Source organism: Micromys minutus (genome assembly GCF_963924665.1).
Source record: "Micromys minutus genome assembly, chromosome: 2".
NCBI lineage: Eukaryota > Metazoa > Chordata > Mammalia > Rodentia > Muridae > Micromys > Micromys minutus.
Window position 1 is genome coordinate 20135990 of NC_137971.1, and position 23313 is coordinate 20159302.

Consider the following 23313-nt stretch of genomic DNA (forward strand, 5'->3'; position numbering starts at 1 on the left):
CCATCTTTCATAGCTACCTAGTATTCTGTTAAATGGTTGTATTGTTATTCTCTTAACCAATCTTTTATTTTAATTTTTAAATTCTAAACCTTGTTGCCTGAATTTGGTAGGTACATAAGACTCAGTTTCTCTGCCTTCTATTTCCGACCTCTTTGGATAGTCTTCTAGTATCAGCAGTGCCTTCAGCTATGTTTGTTGTTCGGTGTGTACCAGTGCACATAAGCTCATAGCACCGGTACAGCCGTGCACAGCAGAGCGATGCTCTGGAGCCTTCTTGCTTCCTTGGTTACAGAGCTCCCAGACAGAACTCTTCAATCAAAAAAAAAACCAACCAATCAAAACAAAACACAAGCAACATTGTTGAGACAGAAGGTGCTCAGCCAGGACCCGTCACTATTCCCTAACATCTCACAACCTTTACAGATGGGGTTCCTCTTGCCTGTGCAGCCTCCAAGTTCTATCCTTACCCCACCACACAGCCTGCTAACCAGGAACATGGCTGGGCTGAAGATTCTTGCCAAAGGCAGCTGAAGAGAATTAATTGTGCTCAGATGACTATTGTGCGGTGCTGGATAGTTTTTAAGTCTACTTGACACAGAGTCATGTGGAAGGAGGGAACCTCAATTAAGAAAATGCCTCCATAAGACAGGACTGTAGGCAAGCCTGTAGGGTATTTTTAAATTGGTTTTTGCTGGGGGAGGGCCCAGCCCATTGTGGATGGGCCATCCTGGGCTCATGGTCCTGGATTCTATATGAAAGAGTGCTAAGTAAGCCTTGGGGAGCAAGCCAGTGAGCAGCATCCCTCCATGTCTCCTGCCTCAGCTCCTGTCTTCAGGTTCCTGCTCTGCTTGGGTTGTTCCTGGTGTGACTTCCTTCAGTGATGAACAGTGCTGTGGAAGTGTAAGCCAAATAAAACCTTTCCTCCTCAAGTTGCTTTAGCCATGGTGTTTTGTTGCTGCAGTAGAAACCCTGACTAGGACACCTACCTTGAGGGGTGTCCTAGGGGTGTGAAAAGCTCATCGTGGAGGAAGCAAGATCCAGACCAGCTCTTGCTGGCTCACTTAACCCGTGCAAACAGTCCCTCCTCCCTGTTCTCTTTTCTGTTGTTCCTTTGGGCACTGGAGATGGCTGTAAGACAGGGACAAAATTGCATACCCTGCCTGTTCTTGCCGGTGCCCAGTTATTACTCTGGCTCATTTGCAGATGATCTGGTTTATTTATCCCTCCCTTCAATGCAAGCTTATTAAGGGGAGGGCCCTTAAGTAACCCCAGAGCTCAGCTCATTCTCTGAGCTTTGAATATAGGTTGTGTGTATCAAATACCAGTGTCAGTCTAGCAGAGTGGTGCAGCTGATAATCCCACTGCTCTAGAGGCTGAGTCAGGAGGTTGGCCTGGGGTGTATGTGGGGCATCCTGTAATCCCAGAAGGTGGAGAGGTAAGAATCATCCTTGGCTGCCCGGTGAAATTGAGGTTACGCTAGAGTACAGAAGCGTGTGTTATAGGGTCTCTTTCACAAGGCTGAGAAAATCAAATGAGAAAACAGAAAGCATCAGGAACTGTCTGGTAGACAGCACCATGAGCAAGCTTTTCTTCACTACATTCTACCAAGAGGAATTATGGTGCCATTTTACAGATCAGCAAAAGGGCACAGGGTTAAATAGTTTGTATATAGCTAGGACACACTGTCCGTTGCTTTAATGCTTACTGTTCCTTTCAAGCTCTCTGTGGGCAAACCCTTAGAGAGACCATAGTGCCAGCGTCCACGCAGCCCGGGACAGAAAGGGTTAGCGGGTGCGCGCGCGTTATTTCGCGGGGATCCGCGGGCGCGCGACACGCTCCCAGGGACGCAGACTTGGCGGCGGGCTCTTCCTCGCCTCCCCATTGGCGCACACGCCCCTTCCTGTCACGGCCGGCCAGGCCCCGCCCCCTGGGCGCTGCCGGAGTGGACGGTTCCAGGCCATGCTAATGAGGGGCTGGTCGCCGCCGCCCATTGGCCGGCCCCAGTGTCGGTGAAGTCAGCTCGGAGTAGCAGAAAAACAGAGCGGGGCTGACTGCAGCGTGGAGCGCGAGCCGGGCTGGAGGCGCGTAAGCCCTTGCCGGGGACCCGCGAGGTAAGCGGGCGGCGGCTGCGTTCTCCGGCGGTAGCTCCCGGGCGGGTACAGCGGGTCCCCGGAGCGGCGCCTTTGTTCCGCGCGCGGAGGAGGTGCTTTTAAAGGGCCAGCTGTTGGAGGGACCTGGGGGCCCCCCTTCTCCCAGAGCATCTCCGGGTGGCCGCGGGGCACCTTCGCCGAGCCGTGTCTCCCGGCTGCTCCGTGCCCCCCCATCCCTTCAAGAAAAGTTGCTAGGGCGCGGGGAGCTCAGGGGATTCCAGGTTTCTTTATGCCTTTTCGTATTTTGGTAGGTGAAGGTAAGTGCGGTCGTGGCCTCTGCTAGGAGGGAATGTCCGCCCGCCCGCCTGGGGCTGGCTGCAGTGTGGGTGGATGGAGACGGGAGAGCCCGGGTGGGTTTGCATTGGAAAGTGAAACTACTGAGGGTCTTTTCTGCAGCGGACAGAGGAAGAGGGAGGGAACAAGTGTCAGGATGGAGGCATCTCAGGTGTGTTCATTCATCAGCACACCCCTCCACTCCGTCCCCAAAGCCGAGGGCGGCGGGAGGGGGGCAAGGACTACGCCGCTGGCTCAGACCAGCCTTCATCCGCGCGTGTTGGTGGGTGTGTGTCCGGGTATACCGGGCTTCCGCTCACCACCCAGGCCCCTTCATGCTACCCTGGATGACTGGATGACAGCATCTTGCAGGGCGACCCATCACCAAAGGAGACCTAAAGCTACTCCTTTCTCTTATTTCCCAGGCAGTCCTTCCCCGGGTTTCTACCTTCGTTTCCCTGATAAGCGGTAGTGACATTGGAGATGGGAGGGAAAAGAGGCTTAAAGTCAATATGCTTCTTTGAAGGGCGATGTGCTGTCTAATTCTGTATCCTGGAACCTCTCTGCTTGTCCTACTACGGCTTTGAAATTCATCAGTGCATGCTTTTTTTTTTTTTTTCCGGGCAGACAGAATTTATTATGCATTGCTACATAGAAGCAGAAGGGATCTCTCTGAACCGGCTCATTTCATCCTGTCCGAGGGTTTTCCCAGCATGTTCTGGACGAGCCTTTGGATTTTTGTTTGAATCGCTGAGCTCTGGGATGCCCCTGTTGTCACACGGCCGACCCACTGAAATAGCTAAAATTGATTTCACTGTCAGTAGGCGGGAGGTTCATCGAGAGACACCATAGAACCTGCCTGACATGTTAGGCCGCTGACTGCGTCTCTCCACTCACCCTCCAGCCCCCAATACTGGTGTGTCCTTTCTTCCTTATCGAAGACCAGGGATGGCTTATCTGACCACATGCTCTTTTCATTTTTTTTTTAATACCTCTGTTTAGATTTAAGTGTGTGTTTTGGCTGGAAAGATACGGAGGTGGTGATTGAAGGGTGGATTAAAAGTGGGGTGGACAGCAGTGTCAATGACAGAAAAAAAACATTTGGAGGGAGATTTTATAGCGGCAGCCTTCAGTGAGTGAATGAGACATTTTCTGGGTGAGGTGTGTTGGCTGTGAGGGGGAGGGGTGGAGGAAGAAGATACTGCCAACAGTTTTCTGCCCCACCCTCCTGCTGCTGCTTTAAATAACTCCCTGCCAGCCCTGCTCTGAGGTCTCCTTCTTGAGCCTAAAGGGAGAAGGTGGTCTGTTGGCCCACCTCTGCCTGGGGCACCTTTGATGAAGGTTCTTCAGGGTGGGGGTGGGTCAAAGATGGTTTATTCCTCTGCTTGAAGACTGGTGTTAACTGTCTGGTGGCTTCCCTGCAGGCAGGCAATTAATACTTGAACTAAGTGCTGTTTACTCTCTGAGGAACAACCCCTTTTTGGTGGCCCTGTCTTCCTCTTACCTGCTTTTTTAAAATTATTATTTTTTTTCCCCCTTGCTCAAGCAGTTGAATTTCTGTAAACTTTTTGAAGAGGTTGTGAATATTGGGATGGGGTTGGAATTAATGGCACAGAAGAAAAGAAAATTGCTTCTCCTTGGCAGAACAAAGACTGGTCCAGCAATTCTTTTTCTCCTCTAAAATAGACCTGGATGCAGATAGCAGAGTGTGGAAAGATGGGGTCCAGGGAGGAGAGCTTGGCCTGTGGCACTGATAGTAGTCTCCTCATTCCAACTCCACTTTTGCTGGACTCTTCTCTGGATGTGGATGTGGAAGGTGCTCACTGGCAATTTAGGAATTAACTCGCCTTTAAGGAGGAATAGATGATCCAAAAAAAAAAAAAAAAAAAAAAAAAATTGTCAAATCTTGTGTGGGAAGCAGACAGCAGACTGGCTTTGGTTCTGGTCAGCACCCTCTGGTCCCTGAGCTTGTGGCTTATGCTATGTTCTAGTTGGTCAAATGGGAGACTGTAGAACAGTGACTTTCTAGGGTTCCCAAAAGCACCATTTAATTTAAATTCTCCAGTACATTTGGGGATGACGGATTTTAGATTCTTTCCTGTTTGCCCGTCAGATGTTAAATTCTGAGTATTTTGCAATAGTGCTGAAAAAAAGCACTTGAGAACTCGGGCTTCTGTTGGATTCAGACTACCTTCTTGATTGGTGCGATTCATGTGGTTTTAGAGTGTGTAAATAATTCAGGGCTAGAATGATCCAGAGTGAGAGACGTAGACCTCAGAGGGAGTTGGCGTGTGGGGGAGGTGGGGATGGGATGACAGATTGTGGAGGAAAGGGCGTCTCTATAATTCATTCTCTTGCAGTCTATGTTTTATTTATGGTCGTACAGGTGAACATTTAAATATTGGCAACATGGGGAGGGGACCTCTGTGATAGCAGCCTTCACTGAGGAGTAAGTGCTGGAGAGCTGTGGCCATTTGTCTGAGGTCACACTCCTAGTAAGGTGCAGAGGGGATAAGAGTCAGGGTCTTGTGCTCCAGAGTAGGGCCCTCTCTTTTGTGAAAGGAGCCTAAGACGGGAAGGAGAAAGGCGAGGAGGAAACAGGAGATGAAGGTGGAGGCTGGAGACTCCCATAGCTTCATCTGGAGCCAGGAGTAGAACAGTCCTGTGTCCTTGGAATGAAGAGTGATGAAGTAAGGAATGGAGCAGAGCCCCTTAGCTGTGTGTGTCTGTGTGTGTGTGTGTGTGTGTGTGTGTATGTATGTGCGCGTGCGTGCACTCGAGAGTGTGGGTGACGTGGAATCGGGGAGGTGTTAAGTGCACTGATCCCGCCATAGATTTTTCCCTGCTGATTCTGATTGCAGAATGGGGTTGAAGCTGCTTGTTCAGAGCCAAGCAAGACCTTTAGCCAGAGCAGGGAGAACTTAAACACTCAGGGCCTTAGGTGTGCTGATGGGGATACTGGGGAGAGCTGAAGTTGGGCCCAGTTCTGCTGCGATTACAATTTCTTTTTGGTGTGTGGGTGGTGTTTATTTTATTTTTTGAAATTTCCGATACAAAACTGAAGTTTTCCATGGAATGAATCTCTCTTTAATGGAGGCAGAATTTCCCCACTTAACTTTCATCATACATTTTATGAGAGAGCGTTTCATGTATTGCCTTTTCAGAGGAGAGACCTGGAGCCTGAGGAGCCCCTAAAGGATGGCTCATCATCATTGGGAGGTAGGGAGGCGCTAGCTTGTGACCTGGACCTGCGCAGTGCAAAGCCTCACGTTTTTTTTCAGTGAGCAATTAAAGGGCTGGGAGCTGTGAGTGACCAGAGCATTAACCATTCAAAGGCAAGGATAAAAGATGATAATACTTTGAAGTCTGTGGCCCCAGCCAGCAGCCATGAGGAGCCTGCCTTCCTCTGGCCAGCTCCCAGGTACTAGGAAGTCTGTGGTTTTTTCAGGCCTCTTGCTGTGAGGCCCTGTGTCTTGTTGCTCTCCAGGCTTTTCCCCTGCCTATCTTTCCTGTAGCCATTTATTTTCCTCTCTTCTTGTGTTCTTCTCCCTTCTCTCTTCCCTCATCCTGTTAGTAATATATCTTTGTAGCGTGTTTTAGTGTATTATTGTCTCATTAAAATTTCATGTTCTCTGATCTTAATTTAAAAGCAGTTTAGCCTTTGAATATACATATATAGTTTACACACAAAACAAAAAGCAAATCCAATTAAACTGCTTTTTATTTTGGTCTGGCCTTCCATTGATTTTTTTTTTCCCTCCCCCTTTTGTTTGAGGTCAGTTGTGACTCTTTCTAGAAAAAAACACCCCTCCACCAGGTCTCTGTCATCTGGTTATTGTTTTAAAAACAAAACCAGCTATAACAGCAGAAAACATTTCCACCCTTATATTGTGAACCACCAGGGACACCCTGTCCCAAGAAATGTATCCTGTTTCTTGACTTCCTTCAATGGAAGAGGTATTGTTAATGTGTTTCATAAGAAGGCTTAAACCGTACAGGGGCTGATAGTAGATATGGGTCTCTTGTCAGTCAATGAGTCTGGTAATGCCCAGAGTCCATCCAGGGAGAATTTAGTGTGATGGTTGTGGTTCCTAGGCTAGACCAACCCAACTACCTGTAGCAGGACACACAAACCTTTGGAAATGAGATTCTTAACACTTTTCCCATGAATGTTGGGTTGAACTCAGGGGTGTCCTGTGCCCACCTTAGGCAGAACCATACACCAGCAGGTTCCTGGTATGAAATTAGATGCTATAATAGAGGTGTATTGAGGTTCTTAATGTCCTTCTGTTATTGATTTTTATTACAGACAAGATAAAATCTTTTAAACGTTTTGTTTATTTGTGTGTGTGTCTGTCTGTCTGTCTGTCTGTCTGTGGGCATATGTGTATATCTCTGCAGAAGCTCTTGAAGGCCATGGGAGGGTGTCAGATCTCTGGGAACTGGAGTTAGAGGGAGTTGTGAGTCATCTAACATGGGTGCTGGGAACTGAACTCTGTCCTCTGCAAGAGTGGGAAGCACTTTTAAGTGCCCAGCCTTCTCTCCAACCCCATCATTGAGCCTTCATGCTTACTGGTCACTGAGTTCAGTGTCTAAAGGGATCCTTAAAAGCAAGAAGGTACCTCGAAGTCTCCCAATTTTTATACTAAAAATCGACCTGAATTTTGTATTTGACTATCATATCTGTGGTGGCTTAAGTGTAAACATATTTAAGTTGCTTTGCTGTTGAATGCAGTTGATGGTCAGGAAAATGGTGTATTTATCCTGGCCTCTCTCCAAGTATTCACAGCAGTCTCTGACCCAGCTAGAGAAGCCAGGAGTAGGGAGGACCTCAGACCTTTTGATGTTGAAAACTACCCTCTAGCCTTACTTGTTGGCTCTCCCAGGTCCTCAGGGGTAGGCTCTTTTCACAGTAAGGTTTGTTCCCCCAGCAGTGGCCTTTGCCTGTTTTTGTGGTGCCTCCTATTTTCAGACTCCCTCACATCCGAGATGTATTTCTTCCTCTGCTTACCTGTTTGCTATTTTTGCTGGCTTCCTTGTCTTTTGCCATACTGTGAGTTCTGGAAACACACATGTCTCTCTCTGTCTCTATCTCTCACAAACACTCTCTCATCTCTGTCTGTCTGTCTCTCTCACACAAATAAGGGGTGGAGGGAGAGAGAGAGAGGGAGGGAGGGAGAGACTACCAGAATAATGAGAAGACTTATAAAGAAGGAAGTATCCTCCTAGTAACCCATTCCCTGAGTCCATCACTGAGGAGTTTCTGTTGCTTCAGGAACAAGGCTCATCACTCATGCTCAGTAACCCAGGCTTGCTCATATTAGCTCCTTTTAGGAATCTGAGAAGGGACTCGTGGAGCTAAAGCCAGAGAGTTTTGCAGGCCTGTGTTTATTGTGAGGAGAGCCTTGTTGCTCACTGATCAGTGAGGCCATCTGTCAGAAGCTGCTTGCCTTCTCCACTCAAAGCTGCCTTCCTGTTTTCAAATCCATTGTCTTAGGATTTCTATTGCACCAAAAAAACAAAAACACCCCATCATCACCAACAAGCAAGTTGAGGAGGAAAGAGCTTATTTGCTTTACATTTCCATATTTAAGTTTGTCATTGGAGAAAGTCAGGGCAGGAACCCTGAGGCAGGAGCTGATGCAGACAGAAGCCGTGGAAGGGTGCTGCATACTGACTTGCTCCTCAAGGTTTGCTCAGTCTGCTTTCTTATAGACCCTGGGACCACCAGCCCAGGGACAGCACAACCCACAATGGGCAGGCCCTTGTACTTCAATCACTAATTAAGAAAATGACCTACAGGCTTGCTACAGATTGGTTTTATGAAGGGATTTTTTTCTTAAGTGAGGTTCCCTCCTCTCAGAAGACCTTAGCCTGTGTCAAGTTGTCATGAAACCAGCCAGCACAGCTAGCACCAGTGACGGCTGACTGAGATATTCTGCTGGTGGTTCTGATCTTCAGTGTGTGGTCATTATCTGATTCCCTCTACCACCCTTAAGGAGCTTGCTGATCACAGTGGGCTGGGTGGATAATCTAGGACAATCTCCCATCTTCACATCAGTTGTCAGCAATTGTCAAAACAAATTCTCTCTCTCTCTCTCTCTCTCTCTCTCTCTCTCTCTCTCTCTCTCTCTCTCTCTCTCTCTCTCTCTCTCTCTCTTCCCCTGCCCCCTCCCCCTGCCCCCCTCGTGTGATGTGTGTGTACACACGTGTGTATATAGGTGCCTGCAGAAGCCAGAGGAGGGTATTGGATTCCCCTGGAGCTAGAGTTCTAAACCCTGCTAAGCTGCCTGATCTGGGTTCTGGGGGCTAAACTTTGAGTTATTTGGAAAGAGTAGCCAGAACACCGAAGTGCAGAGCCATCCCTCCAGCCCCCTGATTAGCAACCTTCATTCCATTTGCAAGCTCAGTTCCCCCTTGCCACATAATTTAACGTTGTTTCTACTATTGTAGCTTAGGATCTGGACACTTTTGAGGGGGTCATATTTTTTTCTGTTACAGTTACTTACACCCTTTATTATTTCTCCTGATATTTCTGTCATATTTACGAATTACCCCAACTCCAGTCTTCCTTTCCATCCTTTCAACATGGCAACATCACAGTTTTTGGTTACATTGATACTTAATATCAACATTGTTTTGACTGAGCAAATAGTGTTTGTGGGTGAGCCTTACAACATACTTTAATGGTACTTTGTAATGTAATTCTCAGCCATGTAATTCTCGGCTTAATGGCCTTCCTTCAAAGTTAGTTTTTTTGTTTGTTTTGGTGTGGTGTCCTAATGTGTTTGTTTTTATTTTGTCACATGCTTCCTCCAGCATTCTTTCCAGAGCCTCTACCCTTCTCTGCTGTTCTTCATTGTTGACCTGTAGGCCTGTGGCGTTCCTGCTTGGAAGCAATCCATGGGTTGCTACCTCTGTTTCTATCTTTTGTCTTAGTCTTCCAGAAGTTTCTGAGAGAGGGTCAGTGGGAGCTGACCATTTCAAACCTGCATACACTGACTGCATGGTCTTATTCTTTGTTACTGTTTGGTTGGTGGTTTGGCTTGTCTAGAGATTTTGGTCGAAAGGCATTTTTCATTATAGTTTTATTTTATTATCATTGTTTTTAGCCGGGGTTTCTATAGCCCAGGCTGGCCTGGAACTCACTGTACTGACCTGCACTCCCAGGGATCTGCCTGCTTCTGTTCCACCCCACCCCCACCCCAGTGCTGGCACTGAAGGTGTGTGACATCACATCCCCATTCTCCATTAGAGCCTTGAAGACATTGTTACACTTTCCTGTGGTTGCCAGTATTGAGGCTGAAAGTAAGTATACCATCCTTGTTTTTGATCATTTACATTTCTGGATTAAAACTTCCTTGTTTTAAAAATAATGACTGGTCTGGGCCAGGTACAAGAGTGCATGCTTGTAGCTTCCCCGCACTTGAGAGTGGAGGCCTGAGGGTCAGTGGGGTTCAGGAGTGCAAGGCCCTCTTCATACACATAATGAGCTTCAGGCACTCTGGAGCTAGAGAAACCCAGGCTCTATACACACAAGGAATAGTGGGCTGAACTTCAGTGTGCTCTTTTGATGAAGGCTTACATCCTTTACCTAAGGATTTCCTATGTGTGAATATTCACTTTTATCTAGATTTTCCTGGATTTTGTCTTCAAAAGTCCTATTAGTTAGACTTCCTGGTCTGAGTTCATAATTTGAAAAGTTGTAAATTCTTATTTTCTTAATTACTTTTATATTTTTGAGGGGTGTCTTAATCCTCAACCCTTTTCAGTTTTTAATGTCTATTTGTGTTTTTACATGACGTATGTGTACATGTTTTACTTCCTAAGAACCCCTAGTTCCTGCAACATCTCCCTCCATCCTTATCCTCCCTCTTGTTCTCCTCTCTTTCCTCCATATCCTGGGCTGGACTTGAACTCCATCTCCCTCCCTCCATCCCTCCTTATACCCCCCTCTTGTTCTCCCCCCTTTCCTCCATATCCTGGGCTGGACTTGAACTCCAGATTCTCCAGCCTGTCTCCTTGCTGGCAGTACAGATGTTCCTCACTATGTCTGGCTTCTTTATTTTGATTTTTGATGACTTTTGGAGATTTTCTGCTGATCCTTGCATTGTCTTTGTTTCTTCTAAGTCCCCCTTTTGCTTGCAGTGTTTCCCATTGGAGTCATCTTCCCATGTTTGCTGATTCTTGCTTTGTTCTTCTATATTTTAAGGGTGGACACTTAAAATGTTGATCGGGCATCTGTGGGCAGTGGGAGGGATCTGCTAATTTCCTTGTAGGGTCATCAGCAGAGAACCTTTTTATTTATTTCCCCAAATGGAAAAACCTAGGTATCAGTAGATATTTCCGTGGTTTTTCTACAGAAGGATTCCTAAAGAGGATTTAGCTAGCTGAGTGTGTGTGTGTGTGTGTGTGTGTGTGTGTGTGTGTGTGTGTTGGGAGGAGTGGGCTGTTATCTTATTTGCTTTAAGGCTTTCATTCAGTCCCACTGTCTTCTAAGAGCTTTCTCCCTTTGCTGAGCCTGAGTCTTCTGGTGACGGGTACCAGGTGAGTAGCTTCAAGCCCATGTCTGATTGCTCCTTGTCTGATCTTTCAGAAAGTAAGCTCTCTTCTTTAGCCCTACCCTGCCTCTTCCCTCCAAATCACTGATGTGTAGAGCATTCCTCGGGTGCTGTGCCAGCAGGGGTTGGCCACTTGGTTCCTTTCTCAGCCAGCACTTAGCAGGGTAGCTAAAGCAGGTTCTCAGTTTAGCAATTTAGCTGCTGCACGGTGATCAGCTGTGACTCCCTGGGGTCCGCTGGCATATCTTGGGTGCTGTTATTTTCTTTCTATTAAGAAGCAAGTTTCTCTTTTGTTCTTTTAGTGGGATTTGAGGAGAAGATAGAGGAAAAATGTTTAGCTTTCTGATTTTATCAGCAATGTATTTCATCTCTTTAGCTAAGTCCTCAAGCTTACGTTTCCTGATGTTGAGTGTGTGCTCAAGAGATTCTCACCTGCACACACCTTTGTGGTGCTGTAGATGGAACCTAGGGCTTTGTACCCAAAGTTCTCTACTACTCTGCTGTGACCCCAGGCCTGAGGTGGTTGCTAAACAGTTGATACATGTTTCTACAGTCATTAGATTTCGAGGCGGACCCAAAGATGCAATCTTACAAAAATCATGGTTTATTTTGAAATGGACATAACCACAGGCTGCAGATTCTGCCTTTTCCCAAACTAAGTAGAAAGAGACATCATCATGGACTATTGGGATCATCAATGGCGAGGCTCAGAGCTGTGTTTTGCCCCATAAGTAACCTCCTGAGCTATCTTGAGAAGTCTGTTAACTGATCTGGGTCTCATTGACTCAACCCACTTGGTCAGGTGTTGGCTTAGTTCTGTGTACGGAGGAGCTGTTGCGTGCAAGTTTTATGATAGTTTTATGCCGACTTGATACGTGCTCAAGTCATCTAAGAGCAGGGAACCTCAATTAAGAAAATAAGATCAAGCTGTTGGCAAGCCTCTAGGGCATTTTCTTAATTAGTGATTGGGGTGGTGGGTCCGTCCCTGGGCTGATGGTCCTGGGTTCTAAAGTAGGCTGAGCAAGTCATGAGGAGCAAGCCAGTAAGCAGTATTCCTCCATGGCCTCTGCATCAGCTCCTGCCTCTAGGTTTCTATCCTGCTTATGCTCCTGTCCTGACTTCCTTTGGTGATGTAGTGTAAGCTGAATAACCCCCTTCCTCCCCAGCCTGCTCTGTGGTCATGGTGCTGTGTAGCATCAATATAATCCTAAATTAAAATAGCATGGTATTAGGATCCTTCCAGAGGTTACTGCTCAGGCGACCATGTGGTGTTTTGCATGTTCATCTGTTGTGGCTCCATGTCTTTCTCCAAAGCTTAACTCAGTGTCTCCTTCATACATCTTTCTAGACTGTGGCCTCTGTGTAGGAAGGTCACCTTCCTGTCTTCAGTGTCTACCACTGTCCTTGGCACATAAGTGCTTCAGAGTAAATGCTGATTTTTTTCCCCACTAAGGAAAACTTGAAAGAACTTGATCATGCAAGTCTGCCAGAATCTACAGTTTTCTTCGAGAAGTGGTTGACATGTTGGGCCCTGTAGCACACTTCCTGGCCACTCATGCATGTGAGAAGTTCAGATGTGTTGCTACTGAGGTCAGTGGAGATAATGTCAGGTTTAGGATGGCAGTACTAGCCCTTGAGGACTGTTCGCTCCCTTCCCCTGCTGGGTTGTGGCCATGAACTTTTTCAGTAAGCCTCATATTGTTATAATATAAGATGGATTTCATCTTAACTGTGACAATGAATTACATATAGATTACACACAGATAGGTGTTTAAAAGTACTTAGGGGCTTTTTCATAGCTTGCTTTGGCGTTCTGAAGCCTATGAACTATGTGCCAGGACTACTAAGTGGCAGTTTCTGGGATTGATTGGCTCCACTGAGGGCCTTTCATGGTGTGGGCGGCTCCCAGCCAGGTTGCATTGGGAGACCTGGGGCACGTTTTCAGGCAGGGCTCTCCTCCCACTGACAGCAGTGCTGGAGAATCAATATTGATAGGGGAGATGAAGTACTGTTGAAACATCTGGAAAGAGCTTTGCTTCTGATTTGCTCAGTGGATAGTTTTAAGTACCAGGGAATGTGGGCTCCAGGAATATAGCAGTAAAAGGAAAACGGCATTATAGGCTAGAGCCCGGTTGTCCAGCATGGTAGCCACTAGCTGCTTGTGACTACGTAAATCCATTTAAATGGACTACCAGTATAAATTGAATTTCTCATCCACATGTGCCACAGTTGAATGCTCTGTGACTGACTCTCTGTGCTTGGCGACCATTCTGTGGCTAGCACAGGTCTAGAGCTCTTGCTTCATTTCAGACAGTTCGTTCAGGCAGACTGAATTGCAGGCCTAAGACTAAGGTTTCTACACCGGACTAGCTTTGCTTTGTAGTGGAGACGGCAGAGGCTCAGAGAGTTGTTTGCTTCTGTTTATGAGGCTGGCTGGACTGAGTGGGTCTCTTCTCGCTGAGTGTTGCTCTCTGCCTTGAGTGATGCAGGGGTAGAGAGAGACTAGGAGTCTGGCCTCTCTTCCCATGATACTTGATTCAGATCCTGCCTGAGCCCTAGAGCAGCTCAGTGCCTCAGTTGTGAAAAAAATAGGACTTATGGAGGAGGAAGAATAGATGATCCAGTCATGCAAATGTTAGGACCTAGAGGCAGCTGTCATAGTAAATACAGGTCACTGTTATTGTTGAAACGGAGTCTCGTGTAGCCCATGGCAGCTTCGAACGTCCTGATCTTTGTCCCTGCCTCCCAGGTCTGGGGTTGTAGGTGTGCCATCCTGTTTGGTTTTCCTGTATGTTAGGCAAGCATTGTCCCATCCTCTAACCACCATTACAGGGGTGAATAAGGGCAGAAGTTAGCGAGGCCGTGAGGCATCTTCAAATAGAAGGCTGGAGACTAGAAGAAGAATATTGGCAGGGGAGGCAGTGCTCCTGCACCTACTGGCCACCCGGAGCAGGGCCGAAGTGATGAGTTCAAAGCCGGGACTGCTCTGGTCGTGTGAAAATGCCAGCATGTTCACAGTCCTTTGTCTCCTCAGGATGATCACTCAAAGCTTGGATCTTTTTCTGTCTCATGCTTCCTGATTTGCCCCATCTTGTCACCACAGAGTCCTCACATCTCTGTCCTCTGGGAGAAGAGGGGTCACGGCACATGCTAGAACAGAAGTATGCAGCAAAGGAGTTCAGATGACAGAAGGGACAGAAGTTGGGTCAGCTAGCAGTTGGGGGCTTGATCTCCTCTTCGGGGTTCCAGGTCCTGGTGATGTCATTCCCACCATTGCTCCATCTTGCCAGCAGGCCTATGTAAAGTAACACACTGCTCTACACACACACACACACACACACACACACACACACACGCACACGCACACGCACACGCACACGCACACGCACGCCCAACAGCTAGCATGGTTAAGGATGTCGATTGTTGCCTAGCATGTGCAGGATCCTCTCAGTGAGAGAAAGGGGCCTGGTCTCCCCTGACAGGCAGTCAACACTGTGTTTCTGGTATTGAGAGAAGATGGGTATATTTGCTCTGACAGGGTAGGAGTGGGGCATTCAGGCAAGAAGGGCACTTAAGACCCACATGAGGGGTGTGGCATCATGTCTCACCCAAGTTGGGAGCAGAGGGCAAACAGTAAGTCTAGTGATGTGTCCGAGGTACGTGTCTGTAAACGGCTGACCCAGCAGTGACCTGTGAGGAGACTTCCCAACAGCCTGACTTCTCAGGATCAGAAGGAGCACAGGTTGCCTGAGTGCTGATGTTCAGGAGCATTAGGTACTTAAAGCTTAACCTGTAAGTGGCTCTGTCAGCCATTTGCCTTGCTGTCCCCTTTATGCCCTGGTGTTCTATCTGGGTGGGAGGTGGGCGTTGTGGCTTATATACAGTGGCTACAGTTGGAATAGACGTTCAGTAGACGTTGGAAGTGCCCTACTGCTCACGAGTCAGCATGAATACTCATTACTCATTTATATAGCGCCGGGTGCATTGATTATTGACAGCAGCCTGTAGGCTGACCTTTGAGCTTAGTTCCCCAGTATGAAAGGGCATGCGCTGTAGTATCCAGAGTGTCTTCTATTGCTTAGAGTCTGTGTGGTACTTGGTAGCCGTGCGCACGAGCAGGTTCCTTCTCTGATAAACAAATAGACACAGTCATTTGCAGGTTTCTCGTCTCCACTTGGCTTGTCTTTAGTCAGGGCAATGCCAGTGTGGGGTGACTGTCTCCTGTGAGCACAGGCTGTGTTGGCCAAGGCTCACAGTTTATTTTAGCAAGTAGAGTGGGAAATGGGGACATTTTCCTGGTGTCTTGTCATTAGGGAATCTTTCCAAGACCAATGTGCAGCACAGACACTGGGTTCTCTTGGCCTTGCTTCCTAGACAGTGGGCATGGCACATTGTGATGGGGGACTGGCAGGATCTTGAGGGTAGGGGATGAGGTAGGTAGAGCTGGAACTGGAGCTGGGAGATCTAAATCACTGCTCCAGTGGCCTGGTCAGTAGAAATCTGGGTAGAGAAGCCAAGGCCAGAGTAGGAACTGTTTTTAAGCTGAACAAAGAACAGAGGCTCCGGGGAAAGCGAAATCCCAACAGGGATTGAAATTACAGTCACTAGAGGAAGCTGGGAGAGCCTCAGGCTTCCGCAGAGTTTGGTGGTAACTGTTGAAAATCAGATTACCAGGCCTCCAAACCCCGATCAAGGTATTGTAGGCCTTCCCGGACCATTTTATGTTTGCTTTGTGGTACATGGTGCAGAAGTGAGCTGGCACTGGCAGGTGTGAGGGGGCAAGGCCTCTTGGGAACTGGGAAATATTAGTCATCCTGCGCACTGATGGAAGATATGTGTCTTGTGAAGACAGCTGTTGTGGGAGGCCCCACGGCTGCCAGCCAGCCTGCATGACAGGCCACGTTCTTGGCATTATCTTTAATTATTAAAGTTCTGGGCTATTTAAATGCTCACCTGAATATTTTCCCTTCCTCAGCTCCAGCAGAGAAGGAGTTTGTGGCCTGTGGGTCAGCATCCCACAGGTGGCTCTCTCATGGAAGCCTCGGGGAAGATGCCCTTGATGGCAGGGTGCAGACCTTGTGGGTTGCACTTGCTTTCGGATTTATTTTGAGTGAGTCCTTAATTTCGAGAGTATAGTGTTTCTTTTTCGCCGTTGGCCAGTCAGAGAGACTGACTGCTACCGAAGTATGTAAAATGCTTAGTAGGTCATGAAACTACCAGGAGCTGTTGAAGTATGTAAAATGCTTAGTAGGTCATGAAACTACCAGGAGCTGTTGATCAGTGGTACCTACGGCAACTTGTGTAGTTTTTAGGAATCTTTTGGGAGTTCCTGTACTCCTCGGAAAAGATAGAGTAGGAAGTTTGGGGGTATCTGAGAGCTTACATGCTAGGTTTTCCCTTGAGGTTAGGGTTAAGGTGGGGCCGAGCCAGTCCTTCAGAGGTTGAAGGTCAGGAGTGGACTGGACAGGTGGCGATTGGAGAGGAGACTCAAGGTTCCTTTAGGGCTGGCTCATGCTTTAGTTTTATTGGTCTCTGAGTCCTGGTGGTTCCTATTTTCTGTCCCTAGGACTTCAGCATGTATAGCTTCCTTGGCCTCTGGTAGTCTTTCCTCCCTTCTTTAGCCCGGGTCATCCTCAGATCTCACTTGAAACACTGTGTGCATGGGGAGACCTTCTGTGACCCTACAGACAGTTAACCTCTTAGTTTCTCGTGGCTCCATAGCCCTGGACAGAACTTTCTTCACAGCATCTGTAAGGCTTGTTGGTCCGCCCATCTCACCGTCTGTTGGATCCTTGAAGAGAATGACAGGGCCACATCCTAGCAAATGTCTGACTCACAGCAGGTGTTCTCCTAGCTCTAGTGTAAATTAAATCATTTGATTATTTGCTAAGTTTTGGGGTTTTATACAAGATTCCAGGAAAACAAAGAAATGCCACTACCACCACCAATAATAATAATAATAACAATATTAATATTAATAATAATAACAATATAACAGCAACAACAATAATAATATTAACAACCCCAGTTTCCTCAACAGAATCCTCAAGATATCCACTGAAGTACAGGAGAAAGCAATTATCAGTTGAAGTTCTATTTATTCTTTAAAAGAATTGCATGGATTTCTTATTTATAGTACTGTAGATTTTATAGTTAGCTTATGCTTAAAGCTATTTAACTAACAGGAAGCTGTGATTGAAAACTGGTGGCTGTTGCTCTCAGGAAGAGGTTGGCAAATGGAAAGGTTTTTACATTAATGTATGATGGGCACTGTGTTAGGCAAGGGTGACATGGGGACACTCTGGAAGGGGTGGCACCTGAGCCAACAGAAGGCATTCCCAGTGGAAGACAGAGGAATATGCAAAGGTAGGGTGGTATGGAAGGCCTTTAGTTCGGGCAAATGCTGTAACAAGGCTTGGGTGTGAAATGAATGAAGGGCTGCTGGGTGCTCTTGACTCTGACTGGGGGGACATTTGGGAATGGAGAATCCCAGCTGGGAAAAGCTGGGCAGACCTGGGCTGGTAGGGAAGAAGAGAAAAGTCACAGCATAAGGAATATGGAGGATTCACAAGAACTTGGCAGTGTTGGGTCAGAGGGACCATGCTGTAAACACTGACCATGCTCTGGTCTTCATTGCACAATGGATGGGCTGCCTGTTTCTAAAACCTTCATCAGACCACTGAGCAAGGTTCTTATTTTTCTCAACCTAGCACAGTTTTTAATCTTAATATGACTTAATGAGCCCTCTCCTGGGCAAGAATGTTTTATATGAACAAGAAAGCGACAGCATATGTAAATGCTCATACTTGGTGTTTCCTTACCTGTGTAACAAAGCTCGCTCTTTCCCTTTTTCTTTTGTTCTTTTGTTCTTTGTTTCTAAGTCCAAGACATGAAGTAATTACGTAATTAGAATCCACATTGAGTGTGGCTAGATAAGGTGTAATTAAAGAAGAAAGCCTAATTTTGGAAGAATGATAAGAGGTCATTTGACTCAGTCTGGGCCCAAATCCAATCTTGGAGGAACAGTAAGAGGTCATTTGGATATATGGAGCTTGAGGCCACCCAGGAGCCCAGACTGGCCTGAGAGCTAGATGGATTCCATTTCAGTTCACTGAGGAAGCCATTCAGTGGGCATCCTCTTGATACAAGGTATTATGGGAGGCCCAGCTGAGTCAGTACCAGAAGACCTGGATTTTAGGGAGGGCATGAGGGGATATGGCTTAAGAATAATTAGGGCATTCTAGACCAGGAGTTCAAGATAACTGGGGTGGATGTGGGAGTGGAGTAGGGTGGGGGTAGGTGCCCCTTAAGCCATGCTTTGAAAGGTAAGGAGAGTTTCAAGTGCAAGGACAAGAGGCACTTGGATCTTTTTGGGATGAATGCCAACACCAAGGCTGGAGGTACAAGGGACATGGCCATGTTGGTCATTTTGTGGTTTGGCGAGGTCATGCTTCTATGGCCCTGGCAGTTTGACAGACAGCAGTAGGCCTGTCACCATCCTGCAGTGGTGCCTGGGTGGAGGAGTCACTGTTGTTGCAGGTGGCAGAGGTCAGGGCAGTCTTTCTTGTTTGCTAGGAGGGGGAGGTGGGTTCAAAAGGAGAGAAGGAAGTTGGGTGAACCCAGAAAGCCTTGTCCTTAATCCAGCCCTGCTTTGGAAACAGTGGAGAGATCTTAGGTCAGTCACTTCCTTTCCTGAGCCCGGGAGAGTCACCACTTCAGTCTGGGCTTCTTTCAGACTCTAGTTATCAGAGTCCTGGGCTCTGGGGCAAAGGGAAAGGTCTGGGGCGAGGACTTGTGGGGCCACTCCACGGTGGTGAGAGAAGAAACCACAGTCTTCTTCCTTGTCCTCACAGAATGGGCAGGAGGCAGGGAGGCCTCTGGTGATTAGGTTTGAGTCATCCTCCATTTCTGAGACAGACATAATGTATGTAAAGCCAAGTTGTGTGCCCTTATTGAAAAGTAAGTGCTCCATTCTGGGACGGGGCAGAGGTATTCATCTCCCTGAACTCACAGAAAGGAAATTGTTAGGTTAAGGACCTGCTCCATTTGCCATCTCCCCCAAGGCCAATCTTGGGAAACTTATCAATCTTGAGAACCTCTGTGCAAAGAAGGCTGCCTGGAAGAGGAGGACTCAGGCAGACCCCTGAAGGCTGAGCTGCAGGGAAGGAGAGGAATTGCTTCTAGAGGAGAGAACAATTGTGTCTATAATGTGGACCTTGCTGTAATGAGTCCAGGAAGCAGGAGAGCAGGCTATGCTCTTCCTTTTGCTTGTTTGTCTGCTTGCCTGTTTTTGAGATAGGGGCTCACTGTGTAGCCTCGGCTAGCCTGGAGACCAGGCTGACCTCAACCTCTGAGAGCTTATGAGCCGCTTCCTCTAGAGTGCTGGGAAAAGGCATGCACCATCACTACCAGCTTTCTGAATACTTGGTGTCCTCGCGTGCTTTCTTGGTCTTGGTTTTGTAATTGTGATGGCTAATTTTTGGTTGTCAGCTTGACACGCTTGGGATGAGGGAACCTAATTTAGGAATTACTTTCATCAGATTGACTTCTGTTGAGAATTTGCTTGATTGCTAATTGATCCAAGGCCCCAGCCAGCAGTGGCTGGTGTCACCTCTGGGCATGTGGGAGCTGAGTAAGCGTTCCTCTGTGGTCTCTGCTTTAGTTCCTGCCTCGAGCTCCTGCCATGGGTTTCCTTAATGATGGACTCTAACCTGTAAGCCTTTCTTCCTAAGCTCGATTTGGTCATGATGTTTGATCACAGCAGCAGAAAGCAAACTAGGACTATAATCCTTTCATCATTTCTGCCTGTTATTATCCTGGGCCACAGATAAGGTTGTGGGATTGGAGGGAGGAGCTTGTTTACCTAGGGTCTTAGTGGTGGCATGGCATTTCATTTGATTCCCGTTTCCAGCTCCTGTAGCAATAAATACCTGCTATTCTGCCGGCTGCCTTGGAAAAATGTAGGGCAGAGGGAATGTCTCGACATTGTGACTCTCATACCCAAGTTAGGCACTTTCTGAAACACGGCTTTAATGCCTGTTCGTGGCCCAGCAGTCCAGTGTAGCATAAAACCCTAGTTACTGCTGCTGGGGGCACTCAGAGCTCATCATGGTCAGACCCCTGATTTACAGATTTGGAAACTGGGACACAGGAAGGAGAGAGGATGTGTTGAGGTCAGGGGCAGAGTGGGGATGAGATGTTGGAGTCTGAAGCCTGGCCCTTACAGCTATTTTAAGGCTCCCTGTGGAAAAGTTTGTATTTAGACAACAATGGAAACCTTTGTCCAGAGTTGGTGTGGGCAAGGGTTGTGCCTAAAGGTCCTCTGTGTGTTTGTATGCACGCAGTTGTATATTTCCTTCACTATAACCTTGATGCCTTTGAACTAGCCTGAAGGATTCCTTTAGACCAAAGGCTTTGAACAGGTGGAAAACGCTTAGGAAGGAGGAGATAGATCAAAAGCCACAGAAGTAGATTCGTAAACTGTAGGCTTGGCTAAGGGGAGTTTTCATTGGTTGAACACTGACCATATAAGGCAGTCTTTAGGTGTCCTTTGATGTCATTGCTGTGACTTCACCATAAAGTAGGTATTTTCCTCCCACAGTGTTTCAGAAGGAACTAAGAGTAACCCTACCCAAAGTCATAGGGTTTGTAATACAGGGCCAGGAGAGTGTGCTGGTCACCTACCTGTCTCTGTGATAAGATACATGGGATGATTAAATGTACAAGGAGGAAAGGTGTATTTGGCTCATAGTTTCAAAAATCTCTTAGGCTGTGGCAGCACAGGATTGTGGAGGCACATGAAGGAAGGTAAATTGTTTGTGGCAGACAGGAGACAGAAAGACAGGATGGGCCCAATACTCTTGTCTTGGGCATTCCTCTGTTCTTTTCATTAGCTCTACCTTCTAAACATTACAGCATTCCCCAGGAACATGGCAGGCTGGGGACCAAGCCTTCAACACTTAGGCTTTTAAAGATCCAAGCTATAGCTGGGCGAGGTGCCACACTCCTTTAAGCCCCGAATTCAGAGGCAGTGGAGCTCTGGAGTTCAAGGACGGCCATGCTACATAGAGAAACTGTCTCAAAGAACAACAAAATACCCCAAACAAACAAAAAAACTTGTAAAGCTTGGGGCCTGCTCAGTCTAATGCTCTGTCTTTACACATACACACACATACACGGAGACACACACACATACACGAGAGGGGGGGCAGACAGACAGAAACAGAGAGACAGAGAGAGAGAAAAAAAAAAAAGAAAAGAAAGAAAAAGACTGTTTTATGAGAGGTAGAGGTGTTTTTGTATTAGTTTAGTTTAGTTTTTGTTTTTGCCTGACACACAATGGACTGTTGATTAAATGGAGGGAGCAGGTGTTCAGAGATAGCAGACCTAAGGCGCACTGGGCAACTGTAGCCTTTGGGGGCTGGACCCTGCGATATGGACAGGTTGCAAAAGACAAAGGTAGCTGGAGTCAGGAGGTGGGGGGCGCTTGACTTCAGGCTCTGCAACAGTGATTGGGTCTGTCCTGCGGGATCTGGCCGTGATCACCTCTTGCTTTCTGGGAGTGGTTTTGCTTCTCTCACAGTAATTACTAACAGTGCCCCTGCCAGCTTCAAATGTCCCTGTGTGGGTGGTAAACTTTATGGCTCAGCAGTCCATGAGGCATTGTGGAGCAGAGTCTGGGAGCGTTCCACAGTGGGGGCATGGTTGAGCAGGCTTAGAAAGGAGAGTGGCCTTAGAACCAGGGAGTCTGGAGGCAGGTGATGCCCTCGAGACTGGCAGTTCAGACCTGAGCCTCAGGAGCTGCAGTTGATACGGAGGGAGTAGTTATGAAATGACCCCACACAGTCTCTAAGCGGGTCCAGGCAGCTCTCCCAACAAGCATTTTCTAGCTGGAAGTCATGATTGATAAGAAAAAGAAATACCACAATGGGTGCCCATTTCCTGAACAATTAAGAGCCAGAGAAGCTTCTGCCCAGCCTCTCTGAGGGCCTGGCAAATCCCTCAATTATTCCCTTTCTTAAACCCCACCATTGTCCTCTGGAATTTAAAATAGGTTATGAATGTGCCTGATGTCAGGAAAGATAAATCCGCGAGGAGGACCGTAGTCAATACATTTCCTTTTTAAGTAGAAACAATAGAAAGAGCTCGATTCAGTCCTGAATCTGGCTCACTCTGCTGTGACTGTGTAAAAACTGGGCTGGTCTGTGTCTGTGTCACACTGTTGACACTCCCCTCCCTCCGTCCCTCCAGCCTAGCAGCCCCCACGGACTCCCAGCCTTTTTAGGCCATGGACAGCTAGCTCTCCTCACATGAGCCGTTCTCTTGGGCCCTGTAAAGACGTGATTTGATGAGTGCTGGGTGATTTTGTTTTCTGTCCAGGGGATCTTCAGGGTGACCATTCAGCTGTGTTCACAAATGAACCTTTTAACCTAGGTCCTGTTAGGTAGAGCGAGCACATAGACCAGTCTTCCTAGTGCAGTGCCAATGTTTGTCTTTTGTCCCAGCATATGGTCAGTGACATCCTCTTTCTCAGTAATTATATTCTTCCAAGATGTCCGTGGGCAGATTCATGCATAAAGGGGAAAGGGGAGATAAGTTGCCTTTGCTACTTCACAGTTTGTTCTGGAAGCTCTCTAGGTCCAGGCAAATGGAATGTCCTCAGTTTGCTACACTGTCTCAGAGGAGCAGCTGTCTTTCCCTTAGTTTACTAATTAATTACTAGTTAGGGGTTATGTCTGTTTATCCAAGAAGCAAAAGGCTGTAGGAAGTGAAGGCATCTATTTTTAAGACAAGTGAGTTCAGAAGTAGACTTTGATATTAGAAGTAATTGTTAGACAGCAACTTGGTGTTTGTTTTACTTTGGAGGAAATAAATAGGCTTTACCTGCATTGGTTGGAACCCTTAAGGCTGTGGTTCTCAGACTTTCTAATGTTACAACCCTTTAATACCTCATGTTGTGGCTACTTTGAACCCTAAAATTATTTCATTGCTACTTCTTAACTGGCATTTTTCTACTGTTATGAATTGTAATGTAAATATCTTGATATGCAGCTACAAAGGGTTTGCAGCCCACAGGTTGAGAACCACTGCCCTGAGGTCTAGCTCAGAAGCCTTAGCCCTTCAGCAAGGCTTTCCTGACTCACTGGCCAAATTTCCTTGGTATCTCCAGTCATCCACTCATCTCTCCCTCTTTCCCTCCCTCCCTCCCTCCCTCCCTCCCTCCCTCCCTCCCTCCCTCCCTCCCTCCATCCCTCTGTCTGTTATACTAGTCAGTGTTCAGTAAGTGCTTCCTAGAGTCCAGACCTTTGTTAGATATGGACTTAGGAAGG

General features: G+C 47.2%; 1 protein-coding gene across 46 annotated transcripts in view; it reads left to right on the forward strand.

Annotated features, from left to right (window-relative positions):
* The first annotated feature begins 2031 nt into the window (after positions 1-2031).
* Positions 2032-23313, forward strand: part of SORBS1 (sorbin and SH3 domain containing 1) — a 217814-nt gene continuing 196532 nt past the window's right edge. For all 46 annotated transcript variants that reach the window (XM_080912808.1, XM_080912798.1, XM_080912804.1 and 43 more), the window contains exon 1: positions 2032-2111. The gene's annotated coding sequence lies outside the window, so the exon portion shown is untranslated. The remainder of the gene's footprint in view (positions 2112-23313) is intronic.